Here is a 17437-nt window from a genome sequence, read left to right as displayed (position 1 = left end):
TCCACTCAAAGCTTTCTCTGCCACCTACCTTGATATCCTTCATTTATTCAGTGAATAGCAAGAGTTGGAACTGGTACCTCCCCTAGAAGTATACTTTAGCAAACCTCAAAGACATAACCTAGAAGGAAGACGCACCCCCAGAAGTATTTTATTTATCAGATCAGATCAGATCAGTCACTCAGTCATGTCCGACTCTTTGCGACCCCATGAATCGAAGCACGCCAGGCCTCCCTGTCCATCACCATCTCCCGGAGTTCACTCAGACTCACGTCCATCGAGCCAGTGATGCCATCCAGCCATCTCATCCTCTGTTGTCCCCTTCTCCTCCTGATCCCAATCCCTCCCAGCATCAGGATCTTTTCCAATGAGTCAACTCTTCGCATGAGGTGGCCAAAGTACTGGAGTTTCAGCTTTCACATCATTCCTTCCAAAGAAATCCCAGGGCTGATCTCCTTCAGAATGGACTGGCTGGATCTCCTTGCAGTCCAAGGGACTCTCAAGAGTCTTCTCCAACACCACAGTTCAAAAGTATCAATTCTTCGACGCTCAGCTTTCTTTACAGTCCAACTCTCACATCCATACATGACTACTGGAAAAACCATAGCCTTGACTACATGGACCTTTGTTGGCAAAGTAATGTCTCTGCTTTTGAATATGCTATCTAGGTTGGTCATGACTTTTCTTTCAAGGAGTAAGCGTTTTTTAATTTCATAGCTGCAATCACCATCTGTAGTGGTTTTTGGAGCCCCCCAAAATAAAGTCTGACACTGTTTCCACTGTTTCCTCATCTATTTCCCATAAAGTGGTGGGACCAGATGCCATGATCTTCGTTTTCTGAATGTTGAGCTTTAAGCCAACTTTTTCACTCTCCTCTTTCACTTTCATCAAGAGTCTCTTTAGTTCTTCTTCACTTTCTGCTATAAGGATGGTGTTATCTGATTTATGTGGTTATTGATATTTCTCCTGGCAATCTTGATTCCAGCTTGTGCTTCTTCCAGCCCAGCATTTCTCATGATGTACTCTGCATATAAGTTAAATTAGCAGGGTGACAATATACAGCCTTCAGATCAGATCAGATCAGATCAGTCCCTCAGTCATGTCCGACTCTTTGCGACCCCATGAATCGCAGCACGCCAGGTCTCCCTGTCCATCACCAACTCCCCAAGTTCACTCAGACTCACGTCCATCGAGTCAGTGATGCCATCCAGCCATCTCATCCTCTGTCATCCCCTTCTCCTCCTGCCCCCAATCCCTCCCAGCATCAGAGTCTTTTCCAATGAGTCAACTCTTCGCATGAGGTGGCCAAAGTACTGGAGTTTCAGCTTTAGCATCATTCCTTCCAAAGAAATCCCAGGGCTGATCTCCTTCAGAATGGACTGGCTGGATTTCCTTGCAGTCCAAGGGACTTTCAAGAGTCTTCTCCAACACCACAGTTCAAAAGCATCAATTCTTCGGTGCTCAGCCTTCTTCACAGTCCAACTCTCACATCCATACATGACCACAGGAAAAACCATAGCCTTGACTAGACAAACCTTTGTTGGCAAAGTGATGTCTCTGCTTTTGATTATGCTATCTAGGTTGGTCATAACTTTTCTTCCAAGGAGTAAGTGTCTTTTAATTTCATGGCTGCAGTCACCATCTGTAGTGATTTTGGAGCCCAGAAAAATAAAGTCGGACACTTGATGTACTCTTTTTCCTATTTGGAACCAGTCTGTTGTTCCATGTCCAGTTCTAACTGTTGCTTCCTGACCTATATATAGGTTTCTCAAGAGGCAGATCAGGTGGTCTGGTATTCCCATCTCTTGAAGAATTTTCCACAATTTTATTGTGATCCACACAGTCAAAGGCTTTGGCATAGTCCATAAAGCAGAAATAGATGTTTTTCTGGAACTCTCTTGCTTTTTCAATGATCCAGCGGATGTTGGCAATTTGATCTCTGGTTCCTCTGCCTTTTCTAAAACCAGCTTGAACATCTGGAAGTTCACCGTTCACGTATTGCTGAAGCCTAGCTTGGAGAATTTTGAGCATTACTTTACTAGCGTGTGAGATGAGTGCAATTGTGTGGTAGTTTGAGCATTTCTTGGCATTGCCTCTCTTTGGGATTGGAATGAAAACTGCCCTTTTCCAGTCCTGTGGTCACTGCTGAGTTTTCCAAATTTTCTGGCATGTTTTGGAAGAACTGATGCTAAAGCTGAAACTCCAATACTTTGGCCGCCTCATTCGAAGAGTTGACTCATTGGAAAAGACTCTGATGCTGGGAGGGATTGGGGGCAGGAGGAGAAGGGGACAACAGAGGATGAGATGGCTGGATGGCAACACCGACTCGATGGACATGAGTCTGAGTGAACTCCGCGGGTTGGCGATGGATAGGGAGGCCTGGCGTACTGCAATTTGTGGGGTCACAAAGAGTTGGACACGACTGGGCAACTGAACTGAATTGAACTGAGCGCAGCACTTTCACAGCATCATCTTTCAGGATTTGAAATAGCTCCACTGGATTTCCATCACCTCCACTAGCTTTGTTCGTAGTGATGCTTTCTAAGGCCCACTTGACTTCACATTCCAGCATGTCTGGCTCTAGGTGAGTGATCACACCATTGTGATTATCTGGGTCGTGAAGATCTTTTTTTGTACAGTTCTTCTGTGTATTCTTGCCACCTCTTCTTCATATCTTCTGCTTCTGTTAGGTCCCTACTAGGTACACAGGATTAAATAAAGCAGAAATAGTACCTCCTTTCAAGGGCTGACTCACTAACTGATGACAAGGACAATAAATAAGTAAACAAAGCTCTAGTTGCAAAATGTAATGTCATCAAGTTCAAGGAGAGGCTGTTTGCCCCTCCTTACCTGTCGTCCCTTCTTCTGGTCTTTTTTGGGTGAAGAGGACTTCCTTTAGGGCTTCCCCAATGGCTCAGCTGGTAGTCTGCCTGCCAATGCAGGAGATGCAAGAGACATGGGTTCGATCCCTGAGTAGATTCCCTGGAGAAGGAAATGCAACCTACTCCAGTATTCTTGTCTGGAGAATCCCATGGTTAGAGGAGTCTGGTGGGCTACAGTTCATGCAGTCGCAAAGAGTTGGACATGACTGAGCACACATGCCTTCCTTTAACATCTCCTCTATTTCTTGACGGGGAAGGCAATGGCAATCCACTCCTTGGCTACAGTCTATGGGGTCTCAAAGAGTTGGACACGACTGAGTGACTTCGCTTTCACTTTTCACTTTCATGCATTGGAGAAGGAAATGGCAACCCACTCCAGTATTCTTGCCTGGAGAATCCCAGGGACAGAGGAGCCTGGTGTTGCTGCCATCTATGGGGTCACCCAGAGTCGGACACGACTGAAGTGACTTAGCAGCAGCAGCAGCAATTTCTTGAACTTATTTCTATGTAATCTTTTCTCTCAACTTAAAAGCAGATACAAGTTTCTCTCATTCTTTTAAACAAAGCCAATGACATCACCCCAGGATCATGTGCCCCTTTCTGATGAATATTTTATTTTCTCCTTATCTTTTGCAGCCAAGTTCTGCAGTCTGTTCCTACATCTATGTATTGTACGCCATCTTCTACTCTTTCTTTGAGGATAAGGATGTCCCCAGCCACACAAAGACCTCCACCACCGTTGCTTCCACCTTGTCCCATGGCCTCCAAGTCCCCAGGCTCTCCCTGACCAAATCTACCATTCCTGGCCTTCTACTGCAGTTGACTCTGTGGGCCACTCTCTCACATTCAAATTCTCTCTCTCTTTTTTTTTTTTTTTTTCTGGCTTTGATGATCCTGTGCTCTTCTAACCTTGACTTTCTCATGTTGTCTAGGTGATTCTTTTTTTCTCCCCATTTAATTTCTCAGGAGTCTCTCACTGATCCATGTCTCTGCTTCTCTACATACATCCTCCCTAGAAGTTTGCATCTGTTCTTAGAGTTTCACTTCCTTTAATGCATCTTCATTGTGCTGGTCCTTCCACTGTGTGACACATACTCAGACCTTCCTCAAATAACCACTATGCTGATCAAAACTGGTTCAGTGATGGTCTCTCTCAGGAGAGTTGTAAGTCTGCATCAGATGTCTTTTACCCCAAATGCTGTAACATTCCAGGCATTCCCTAGTCTCTTTCACCTTAAAAACCAGCAACAAACACACTCTTTTGACCGTATACCTCCTTCCACCTATAGTCCCATGACTTGGCTACAGTGACTGTATATGTGCCAGTTTCCCTGGTTTATGTTTGTTGTCCTGGTATTTTTATACAAAGTAACTGAATTGCTAAATAATTGAATATAAAAACCATGCCAGCATAGCAGTAAATTCTTTCTCTCTTTACTGTCTGACATCAGTTGTTTTGACTTAAATTCTCTGAAAGATGAAAACTGTGTCTCTTTTATTCACTACTTTACCCCACCCACTGCAGGCAATTAATTAAGGTCCTTAGTGCATCTGCCCTGAATGTGTTTGGAACACCTACTGTGTATACACAACTCTCTAAGCTAAAGCTGAAACTCCAGTACTTTGGCCACCTCATGCAAAGAGTTGACTCACTGGAAAAGACTCTGATGCTGGGAGGGATTGGGGGCAGGAGGAGAAGGGGACGACAGAGGATGAGATGGCTGGATGGCATCACCGACTCGATGGACATGAGTTTGAGTGAACTCCGGGAGTTGGTGATGGTCAGGGAGGCCTGGCGTGCTGCGATTCATGGGGTCGCAAAGAGTCGGACACAACTGAGTGACTGAACTGAACTGACGCACATTATCTTATTTACTTCTCAGAATAATACCTCAATTTATATACTACTGTCTCCATTATGGGCTTCCCAGGTGGCGCAGTGGTAAAGAAACCTCCTGGCAATGCAAGAGATTCAGGAGACACAGGTTTGATCCCTGGGTTAGGAAGATCCCCTGGAGAAGGGAATGGCTACCTCTCCAGTATTCTTGCCTGGGAAATCCCATGGACGGAGGAGCCTGGTGGGCTACAGTCCACGGGATTGCAGAGTCGGACATGAATGAGCATGCACTGGAGGAGGATGAGGAGGTCTCCATTATAAAAGTGAGGAAAGTGAAGCTAAGAACAGTTTACAGAGATCACCAAATTAATAAGGAATGGAATCAGGATTTAAACTCAAGACTGTTTTCACATGCCAAGCCTGTTCCACTGACCTAGCTTTCTTAGCAATGAAAATTCCTGGGCAAAATAAAAGTTAAAAGCTAAATTAATATGTTAAAGATATAGTATTTTAAAAATTACCTCCATTACTCAATTCCAAATGCCCAATATTCCACAAAGAGACTATTCTTCCTCTGTCTTAAAACACGGAGAAGCTTTCTCAATATCACTGATGAACATTCCTACTAAACCACATCTGTCATCCACACATCAGAGGACCGGGTGTGTCAGGCAGAAGAAGAATGCAACTTTTGGGAGACTGGAGTGATTATTAGCTCAGTGGTTTTCAAAGCTAAGTATGTAGAGTATCATAGGGTGTGATGGGGGATGCATTTAGAAGTGCAGATTCCTGGGCTGTGCCCAGAGATACTTTGATTCAGTCGGAACAGCTTGGCACCAAGAAATCTGTTTACTTAACAATCAATGGCATGTGCCCTACTGCAGTTCAGTTCAGTTCAGTTCGGTCATGTCCGACTCGTTTCGACCCCATGAATCCCAGCACGCCAGGCCTCCCTGTCCATCACCAACTCCCCGAGTTCACCCAGACTCATGTCCATCGAGTTGGTGATGCCATCCAGCCATCTCATCCTCTGTCGTCCCCTTCTCCTCCTGCCCGCAGTGCCTCCCAGCATCAGAGTCTTTTCCAATGAGTCAACTCTTCGCATGAGGTGGCCAAAGTACTGGAGTTTCAGCTTTAGCATCATTCCTTCCAAAGAAATACCAGGGCTGATCTCCTTCAGACTGGACTGGTTGGATCTCATTGCAGTCCAAGGGACACTCAAGAGTCTTCAGGGGGTCCTCAAATCACCTTTGCGGAAACATGAGAGCAATTGAACTATTTATTACCAAGATCAAGTTATTGTTCTAACTCCTTTCATGAGAAAATCTTTTTAATTGTATACAATGTTGTTTTTTTTTTTAAAGACAATTCTCTAATACAGTACAAAATTAAACATTGCAAAAAGAAATATAGTAAAAAGTAAGTCTCCTCCCCCTTTTCCCAAATCAGCACATGACCTTTCCAGGGCAACCACAACCACTGTTGCCCTCAAATAAAAATTTTTTTCTTTGGTTAAATCTATCAGTAAGGTTGGAGACTATCGCAATTCTGCAGTTAGGAGGGTCACGTAGCTTAGGATGGAGTGATGCTAGTGGATGTGGTGATAAATGATAGGTTTAAGGATACAGGTATTGTGAAGCTAGAGTTTTAACAAAAAAGAAAAGGGGCACAGCCAGAGAAGGCCAGAGATGCCAAAGTCAACCTCCAGCAGCTTCCCAGCTGTGCCAAAAGTTGGCCTTTGGTGGGGAGGCATAATTAGTGTGGTTAAAGGGATTTCATATCTTTGGGTGGAAATTCATCTAAGCATGCCAAATATCAATATTGTGTTTTATCTGAGCTTCTCTGTTTAATTTCTCCTGCCACACCTTTCAAACTGTGGTGATGGGAACAATAACAAGCCTGTGTTACTCGGTTCCATCAGACCTGTTTTTTTCTATATCTCTTAAAAAATCATATTTCATTATCATACAAATTCAAATTTACTACCTGATGTGAGTGGAAGATGTAGTGGTAGATACTCACTTTTCTGGTCTCTCTTCATGATTGTCTTTTTCTTTTTAACCTCAAAAATACATATAAAATGACAAATTTCTGCTAAGTAGCTTGCAGTGCCTTACATTTTGATCTAACTCTCCACATTAAATTCCATGAGTTGCACATGGAAATTGGAAATATTTTCATTAGAAGGGCCATCTTCATTTTATTAAGCAACCGAGGTGAATCAGAAAAGGAAGAGGTTATGTTTGTTTCTGTATCTGGGGTAATCCTTTTATTTATCAAAGACAAGTGATGAATCAAGATAGAAGGGGAGTGAGGCAAAGGATTACGTCCTGATTGCACCTCTGGCTGGCTGCTGGCCTTATAAACCACTTGTACTCTGGGCCTTCCTCTTGTGTGAAATAGCAGCTGGATCAGATGAATACTAACAGACTAACCTGGATAAGCCTGTGTGATCGAATCATCCCCTTAAAGAAAAATTCAACACTAAACAGCAAAATAGAAATGCTGCCAATTCCTTTTTTCTATGAAAGTATCATTGATTAGCAATGTTATTTGTGTTCATTTCTGCCATACAACAAGATGATTCAGTTACACACATATATGCATTATTTTTATGTTGTTCTTTTCCATTATGGTTTATCCCAAGATATTGAATATAGTTCCCTGTGCTAAACAGTAAGACTTTGTTGTTTTATTCATTCTATATGTAATAGTTTGCATTAACTAATCCCAAATTCCCAGTCTTCCCTCTTCTTGAATGATTATTTCTTCTAAGAGAGGGAAGTATTTTTTTTTTTCAAACCATCCAAAAGCTATGTCTATCTGCCTCCCAGTTTAATGAGCGTTAATGAAACTACAGTTGACAGATCCAGTACAGAAAGGTCTGAAAACCTGCTTAATCTTTCCTTAATTCAAAACATTAGGCTGGACTCTGCTGTTTGCTTTTTACAGTTCATACCTAATCAAGAGGAAAGGGGGTAGCGAAATAAGCAACTCTTTTACTTTGGAAATTCTTTCCTGATAGCTGAATTGAGAGTAGACAGCCTCAAGTCTCTTTTTAATTTTCTACTGGATTAGATTGAGCTAACAGATTATCAAGCAAGAAATGGACAAGTACAGTATTTATGAAACAGCTGCAAAGGGACCAGAAATTGAAATAAGGCCCATGTGTAGTGGTTAGTCACTAAGTCGTGTCTGACTCTTGCAACACCATGGACTGTAGCCCACCAGGCTCTTCTGTCCATGGGGTTTCCCAGGCAAGAATATTGGAGTGGTAGCCATTTCCTTCTCCAGGGAGTCTTCCCAACCCAGGATTCAAACCCCAGTCTCCCACATTGCAGCCAGATTCTCTACCAACTGAACCACCAGAGAAGCTCCAAGACCCATAGGGAATTTCAAAGAATAAGATACAGACTACTCCAGCCTCATAGAATTTACACTTTATTTGCTAAGGGAAAACTGACACATGCAAGCTCTGCAAAGAAAATTTGTTATTATACAATCTATGACATATAAAAACATTTAGATGGAGGAAAGAAAATGATCATCATAAAGAGAATCTACATTGCAAGCTATATGGTGAACTGAGATCAAAGATGCCAAAATTAGTAAAATCTCCAAATTGAATACGCTGACCAGCTCTCACCTCCAAGATCACACTGCTTGAAAGCTGGGTCAAGCACCCTTTGATAAGAAGACAACGTAATGGTATTCAAGATTAAATTTCAGGGACAACTTAGAAAAACGTTTTAAAAATCTGATTTCCAAGTCCTGTGGGGAGTCATCTTTTTAAAGAAGAATCCTCTAACATGTTTTGGAAATCTTTTGTAACTTCTAAAGAAATATTTTTTAATTGGACTGGGTAAGACATAGCAATTCTTAATGGCAGTTTTACATCGTGCTTGAAAATTAGTTGGGAAAATGGACAGTTCCCTTGGGGTTTGTCTTAGGGATTTCTTTTTTTCATAAACAAAAGAGAAGTTCCTTATAATGGAAAACTAGTTCCAAGATATACAACTTAACAGAAATATGGGAAAGGAATTATTTTTTTCCAAAATGCTTTCCTTCTTTCTTCTTGTTCTAAATGGTTATTTCAGTGTTGTTGTGTGTTTTTTTTTTTCTGATAGAACAATAGATGCTTATTTCCACAAAAGAAATGGTGTAAGCAATCAAAAAAACATTTCCCTAATGGAAGACAGATAAAAGAGAAAGAGAGAGAGAGAAAGAGAGAAAGAGAGAACCCACTCTAACAAAAACAAAGGAAATCTCCAGCACTGTGGTTCATATTCAAATGGAAAAAAATAAAATGAGCTTTTAACATAATGAGTTTACTATTTAGTGTACCATCCCCATTTTCACATTTCAAAACATGTGCCATACAACTCAGAGGTATGGGAGGATGCGTGAGGAAGATCCGAGAACAAGTACTTTTTGGCATCCCAGCGAACTGAGCCACAGGCATAGAAGATTACGAAATAAAAAGTTGTCCCTCAAGTGGAAAGGTGTGTCTGTCTGTCCCTTGAATACCAAGGTTTCTGTTTGAGTTTCATTTTCAACTGGATGGTCAGAACATTTAATTGCAGATTTTGCTGTGGGTAAAAATGGCAGAGTAATAGGTCTTAGTTCTATGTAGTGAGCACCTGCTGCACACCAGGCACTTTGCATACTGTGCACTCACTTTTCAGCCCTGCAACTCTCCACGGGAAGGTACCACAACCTTGCTGTTGTTCAGTCACTACGTCGTGTCTGACTCTTTGTGACCACATGAACTGAAGGACACCAGACTTCTCTGTCCTTCACCATCTCCAGGGGTTTGCTCAAACTCATGTCCATTGAGTCGGTGATGCCACCCAACCATCTCATCTGTCATCCCCTACTCCTTTGTCCTTCAATCTTTCCCAGCATCAGGGTCTTTTCTAGTGAGCTGGCTCTTTGCATCGGGTGGCCAAAGTAGAGGTTGACTATTTTGATCATTTCTGTCCAAAGGTCTCTCAATAGTCAATTAACCAGTGATCACACAACTTATGGATGGATCTGACGTTTGAATTCAGTTATTTTTGGCTCAAAAGCTTTCATTCAACTTCTCCTTCCTCACCACCACCTCCTCTCCACCACCTCAAAATATGCCACTTTGGAATTTCTATTATTTTGAGCTAAAGGCACTTGAGAAACAGCAGATGAGGAAAGATTCTCTGATCTCCCTTTTTCTACCTAAAAGCAGGTGATAAGATTCCCTATGAGAAAGGCATCTTTGTTGTGCCAGGAAGAATATTCTTATCATGCAGACTGGGAGTTGATGCCAAAATGGCCTTGTACAAACCAACCTACTAAAATAACCCTTATTGGGAATTCTGTAGTTCTTGTGGTTCATGCTTTAACTTCCAAGGCTCCGGGTTCAATCCCTAGTCAGGGAACTAAAATCTCACAAGCCAAGCAACGTGGCTTTAAAAAAAAAAAAAAAACTTTTAAGAAAATGAAATAACCTTCAGTTCAGTTCAGTTCAGTCACTCAGTCGTGTCCAACTCTTTGCAACCCCATGAATTGCAGCATGCCGGGCCTCCCTGTCCATCACCAACTCCCGGAGTTCACCCAGACTCACGTCCATCGAGTCAGTGATGCCATCCAGCCATCTCATCCTCTGTCGTCCCCTTCTCCTCCTGCCCTCAATCCCCCCCAGCATCAGAGTCTTTTCCAATGAGTCAACTCTTCGCATGAGGTGGCCAAAGTATTGGAATTTCAGCTTTAGCATCATTCCTTCCAAAGAACACCCAGGACTGATCTCCTTTAGAATGGACTGGTTGGATCTCCTTGCAGGCCAAGGGACTCTCAAGAGTCTTCTCCAACACCATAGTTCAAAAGCATCAATTCTTCGGCATCTTCTGTTAGTTTTCCCTACATATTTCTTAGTCACTGTCCCACAATTTATGGCCCATAGCCCAGGCCCATAGTCTTGTCCCACCACAAAATTTATCAATCTTTGTTTAAAAAAGTATGTAAGCTTTGGGGCCTAATGATTTCTTTGGGTCTTCATTTTCCTTTTGAAGACTCCTGTGTGAGTCTTCAAAATATTAAATAAAATATTAAATATAAATAAAAATAGTAAAATATAAAATAAAATATTTAATGTTTATTATTAAAATATTATATAAAATATTTAAATAAAATGTTTTAAATATTTAATATTAAATAAAATTTGTATTTTTTTTCCCTGTTAATCAGTCTTATGTTAGCTTGACTCTCAAGCTGGGCCACAGAACACAAGCAGGTAGAAGGAAGTGCTTCTTTCCCTATGCATCTATCCAGCACTCTCAGACTTCTCTAAGGTTTTCCTGTCATGGAGGAAATAAAAGCAATTCACTTAACTTTGTTAATGATTTTATGTGTTATCTGTCCAAGACTCACACTGGAGAGAATAATATTTAAGCATGGTTCTCCAGTGGCAACATTTCAAAGTATCTGGAAAGGAAGGATGTTTTAAGGCTGAGGTGAAACTTGGTCACACCTTTCAAGTCTCCCCACATGGGGCCACCATGTTGCACAACTCCAGGGTCAGGTTCATGGGAATCTGAGAGGACAATGGGCTGCAGACTTACACAGGGCATTGCTGACATGGCTGTATGGCTATGGGAGATCAGACTCCACCTAATCAACAATTGTCAGCAACTAAGAAGGCCTTATTGATTAGCTCCATCCAGCATCTGTTTATTTTACAGAACAGAAAATTCTGTAAAAGAGGCTAAGTTACTGCCCTATCAGAGCTAGAACCGGGGAGAGGGCAGAAGTGGTGGGGGGTGGGGGGAAGGGGTTTAAGTACAGGGGGAGGGAGAGGAAACCAAGGCATGAAAAAGAAGCTTGCTGGACTCCAACTGGGTCCCACAGTTGATGCTTAAAAAATATCAACCCCATCAACTCTCCCCACACCCACTTTGCAATTAATTTGGCAACTCAGAAGGATAAGAATTGACCCAATAAATCAAACTAAGTTTATCTCAAAGACATGGAACAGAATCACAATGCAAGTACAAGTCTTCCTTCTCAGGAAAGGTCATGGATACTTAAATCCCAAACTCATCACCTCTAAAATCCAAGCTTCATAGGTTCAATGTTTCATCTAGATTAGGAGAAATTTGTATCTTTTAAAAGGAAAGTGAACAGTTTTTGGAAATCCCTTTCTCTTAATTACATAGTTCTGGTTAGCAAGCTCAAGCTTTGCTGTAGTGGCTTTCAAACTGTGATTGTCTGGGTTTCCAAGGAATAGCTTCAAGAGTTCTAGAAAACACATGATTTGTTGATTACAGATTACCCACCTCAAGACAGAGAAGACCAATCACCAGGGATGCTAACATAATGGAAAAGAACCTGGGAACTGGTTGCCTTGCCTACTTGTCATCAATTTCTTGATCTCCTCCACCCAAACCATGACCCAACTCTAAGATTTTCCTTTGAAGTAGGGTTCTACCACTCTAGAAAAAAGTCCATTGAATATCAAGTTATACAGAGAGTTCTGTAACCTCCCCTAAAGTTATAGATATCCCTCTGAGAGAAGTTTCAGTGTTGGGGATGTTTCTGTTCAACAGACTCATTAGAACAGCAGTCACAGTCATCATGGCTGTGAATACCCAAAACTGCTCTGCATACTCACAATAGCTAAGGCACTGAAGTAGCCTAAGTGTCCATCAACAGATGAGTGAATAAAGAAGATGTGCTGATATACACAATGGAATATTACTGAGCCATGAAAAATAATGAAACAATGCCATTTGCAGCAACATGGACGGACCTAGAGATTATCATACTGAGTGAAATAAGCCAGCTAGGGAAAGATATATCATTTGATATCACTTATATGTGGTATCTAAAAAAGGATACAAACAAATTTACTTACAAACCAAAACAGACCTACAGACATAGAAAACAATCATATTGTTACCAAAGGGGAGGGAGGAGAGGGATAAACTAGGAGTTGGGGATTAAAATATAGATACTATTGTGTGTAAATTTCAACTTCCCAGGTGGTGCTAGTGGCAAAGAACCTGCCTGTCAATACACAAGGCTTAAGAAACACATAATCTTAATCTTCCTGTGTCTGGAAGATTCCCGTGTGTGTGTGTGTGTGTGTGTGTGTGTGTGTGCGCGCGCGTGCGTGTGCACTGAGTTGTGTCCAACTCCTTGCAACCCCTTGGACTGTGGCCCTCCAGGCTCCTCTGTCCATGGAATTTTCCAGGCAAGAATACTACTCCCTGGAAGAAATGGCAACCCACTCCAGTGTTCTTGCCTGGAAAATCCCATGGACAGAGGAACCTGGCAGACTGCAGTCCATGGGGCCACAAAGAGTGGGACAAAACAACTGAGCACATGCTACGTACATAAAATAGACGGCCAACAAGGACCTACAGTATAGCACAAGGAGCTATACTCAATCTTGCAATACCCTATAATGAGTGAGAAAGTTTTTTTAAAAAAGAACAAATATATATTTATATAACTGAATCACTTTGCTGTACACCTGAAACTAACTCAGCATTGTAAATCAACTATATTTCAATTTAAAAATTTTAATTGCTATGCCAAACATGGACAATTGAGGCACCGGCATTTTATCAAAACAATGTTATTTTGTTAAAGACTGAAACTGATGCTGGTGTAAGCACTACCAAGTGCAAAGTTCATGAGCTGAAGCTGAGGAAACTAGATTTAGATAAAGGATCTGCGTTTCATTTTTAAAGCCTTATCGTTTTCCTGGGGAGTCATTGGCTACGTTTCTTGCCTCCACAGAATAACGGAATGGTAAGTCCATATTATTACTGACTGGACTCCAGAACCACTTGTAATCCTCTCGGTTCTGCTTCTTCTATAGGATGTCAGCACCAACTTTCTCACCGAAAGAGAAAAGGCAAGAATGGACAAGACTTAATGTGTCTTATCTCTCTATCTTAAAAATCAGCATATAGGAGCCTACATGTTCTGCTCAGGCATTTCTCAACACTGGGTTCCAATTATTCGGGAGTTGGAGAAAGGTTTTAAGGGTTTATTCAGATTGAATTCCAGGAATCAACACTGCCTGGAGGAACACTAAGCATGGGAAGAAAAGGTGTCCATGGACACTGCGTGTGTTCAACCAGAAAGGCAAGCTACAAGACAAGGGACATGTCCGCCCTTCCACTCAGCTACACACCTTATTGCCACAAAATTATTGTGTTGAGAAAATCCCTGCACTTGATTTCCCCCAAAACTTGACTTCTGCCTGGTCTTTTAAGTCTATCTATGCTTATGAATTGGACATAGAGAGTTGACAGAGTCTAAAAAGTCAGAAATGTTTGCCTGGACTGGAAAGAAATTTGAGGTAAACTTCATAAAGTCCTCCTCCAGCACACGTGACCAAAGATAACAGAAGTATAGTTGCACCAATGATCATTCCACCCTGGACACTCCCATGACGGAAGACACCATCTTAGAATGTAGAAAGTGCCAATGTCATCTGTGACATTTCTTCCAGAGGCTGTACAGTTTGTTGCTGAGACATTAAAAGATGTCAAATTCTTCATACAAGGCTCGCTGAGAACATCTGCCATTGCATTTGAATATAGGGCCCTAGAATTAGACAATCTCTTCTTATAGTTCTGAAATTGAAGCCATCTTCCTTTCAATTTTTTTTATGAAAGATTTCTCTAGGTAATATTTTTCAATTCAACAGCCCCAATGATGTGACAGCACCCAACACTTTACCCTGCTCCAGAAGGGAAAGTAAAGTTGTCAACAAATACACTTAAACAAGGGTCAAGTGTTATGAGAAAAGTAAAACTAAGATGTTGGAGGTGAGGTGGGGACAGAACTGCTGAGTAATTTTTTAAACCAGTTTTCTAATTCCTTTCCTAAAAGAATTCTCTTTTACCCATTGATATCAGTTACTAATAGAATTCCTGACTAAGATTCTAATTTCCTACATAAGCTCACTCCTTTAAACTCTCAGATTATAAATCAGTACATCATTCAGTCTTTCAATAATTATTCAACACCTACATGAGTGCAGTAATTCATTTTTTGATTTCCAGATCATGAATCAATGGTTTATTGAGCCTCAAGCTCAATTTCAATCCTTGAACAGAAATTTCAGAGTCTTTTGCTTGTTATTCTTTGCTTCACTCTCTGGAAAGAATTTGACAAGAGTCCGGGTGAGATATCTAAAAGAAATAAAAACCACCTTACTGATCCAGAGAAATTTTTACATCAGCATATCAAATTATATCCAAATAGCCAATATGATAATTGCTCTCCAGATTTCATAGCATAATCAAACAATAACAAGAAAAAAAGTTCTTCCAAATATGATCTAGGTAAGATAACCAACAATGTTTATCTTCCCCTGAGCTATTGTGATGATTAATAAGATAATGTTCACAAAGGCCTTTGAAGGAGTAATGTAATGTACTTTGAAGCATTATCATTTTTTTATTAATGAGTTTTGATTCTGACAGTTGCCAATTGCACTACAGCCATAGTAAACTCTTGGTTGTCTCCACAAGGAAAGAACACATGATCCAGTAGAGAAAACAGTGTTCAGTGGCAGATAATATTTGCTCCAGGAGAAAGCCACGTCCTGCTAGAGACAGCAGTTACCAGGTAATGGAACTAGAAAACAATCAGAAGGGACAGGTTAGGATGTTAGAATGGGACCAAAGCTATTATAGAAAGAAACACTCCAAATACACATGGAGAAAATTTAAAGAGGTAAATTAGAATTTCCACGCCAATGCAAAGTTAATTGTATTGCATGCATTCATTCACTTGTACTCATACCAAATATTAATTACCTCTATGCATCAGGCAATGTTCTAAGTGCTCAGAATGTGAAAACAAATAAAACAGCCTCTGTTTTCAAGGGGCTTACTCTTTACCAGGGGACAGAGGCTCAGACAGTAGAGAAGTTATGTAGAAAAATAGGAATTACTGAATTGTTGTAGACTATATGAAAGAAGGGCTTCCCTGGTGGCCCAGATGGTAAAGAATTTGCCTGCAATGTGGGAGACCTGGGTTTGATCCCTGGATTGGAAAGATCCTTGGAGGAGGGCATGGCAACCCACTCCAATATTCTTGCCTGGAGAATCCCCATGCACAGAGGAGCCTGGTAGGCTATAGTCCATAGCGTCGCAAAGAGTAGGACACGACTGATCGACTAAGTACATATGAAAGAAATCCATACAGGGTAGAGGTGACACAGGAAGAACTGTTTTCAGCGAAGGGAAGTATTTAGAGAAACTCAAGAAAGGTTGTGTATTAAAAGACCGGAAAGCCCAGGGAAAGGCATTTCAGGCAGAAGGAGCATCAGGCACAACGATAACCTGTGAACAGCGCCCCCTAGAGTTGTACCCGTGACTACTCCAAACTCAATGATATAAGTAGAGGTTTAACAGGAGTTTAAGGACCAGCTCTAGGAACTGAAGATTTATCCTAAAGGCAGTGAGAATCCTCTAAATTTTTTTAAGCAGGTATCAGTCAATTCAGTTCAGTTGCTCAGTCGTGTCCGACTCTTTGCAACCTCATGAATCGCAGCACGCCAGGCCTCCCTGTCCGTCACCAACTCCCGGAGTTCACTCAGACTCACGTCCATCAAGTCAGTGATGCCATCCAGCCATCTCATCCTCTGCCATCCCCTTCTCCTCCTGCCCCCAATCCCTCCCAGCATCAGAGTCTTTTCCAATGAGTCAGCTCTTCGCATGAGGTGGCCAAAGTACTGGAGTTTCAGCTTTAGCATCATTCCTTCCAAAGAAGGTATAACATAGTCTTATTTGTGGTTTAGGGTGATTTCTCTAATATTGGCATAAAATGTAGATTGGAGTTAAGGCCTGGATGGAGAGCATGTTGTCATTGTTTTTGTGAACAATTCCAAGGGACAGAGAGGAAGGGACAAATTTCCCTGCAAAAGAGGTAAATCAGACTTGGATACTGATAACAGGATATGGATAACTGGGGAGAAGGGGATGTCATGAAAATCACGCCGAGCATCATGAGTTGGTGACAGAGTCAGTAACCAAGAGAGGAAAAGAGATTAAAAGAAAAGCCAGGGACACAAAACTCTCATATTTCTGCTCTTCGTTACCAGTCTCACCACCCATCCTGTTCCCAAAATACCTGTTGTTGTTGTCGTCGTGCCCATCTCTTTTTCAACCCTATGGACTGTGGCCCACCAGGCTTCTCTGTCCGTGGGATCTTCCAGGCAAGAATACTGAAGTGGGTTGCCATTTCCTCCTTCAAGGGAATCTTCCAGGCCCAGAGAGCAAACTCCTGTCTCCTGCATTGCAAATGTGTTCTTTACCACTGAGCCAACGAAAATGGGCCCTCTCTCATGAGGCAGGAAAAGAAGAAATGCCAGAGGGGCAGGGGTTCCAGAAATAATTATCTTTCCTAACTCTCTCTTGGCCACCTGATGTGAAGAACTGACTCATTGGAAAAGACCCTGATGGTGGGAAAGATTGAAAGCAGGAGGAGAAGGGGATGACAGAGGATGAAATGGTTGGATGGCATCACCGACTGGATGGACATGAGTTTGAGTGAGCTCAAGGAGTTGGTGATGGACAGGGAAGCCTGGCGTGCTGTAGTCCATGGGGTTACAAAGAGTCGGAAAAGACTCAGCGACTGAACTAAATTGAACTCTCTCTCTTGAGTTTATTGTTTCCTAGCTCTGTCTGGGGCATCCATTCAAAGGGTTAAAGTGGTTAAGTTG

The sequence above is a fragment of the Bos taurus genome, chromosome 12, assembly GCF_002263795.3.
Source record: "Bos taurus isolate L1 Dominette 01449 registration number 42190680 breed Hereford chromosome 12, ARS-UCD2.0, whole genome shotgun sequence".
Lineage (NCBI taxonomy): Eukaryota > Metazoa > Chordata > Mammalia > Artiodactyla > Bovidae > Bos > Bos taurus.
The sequence above is the reverse complement of the archived record's forward strand: the minus strand, read 5'-3'. Positions refer to the sequence as shown.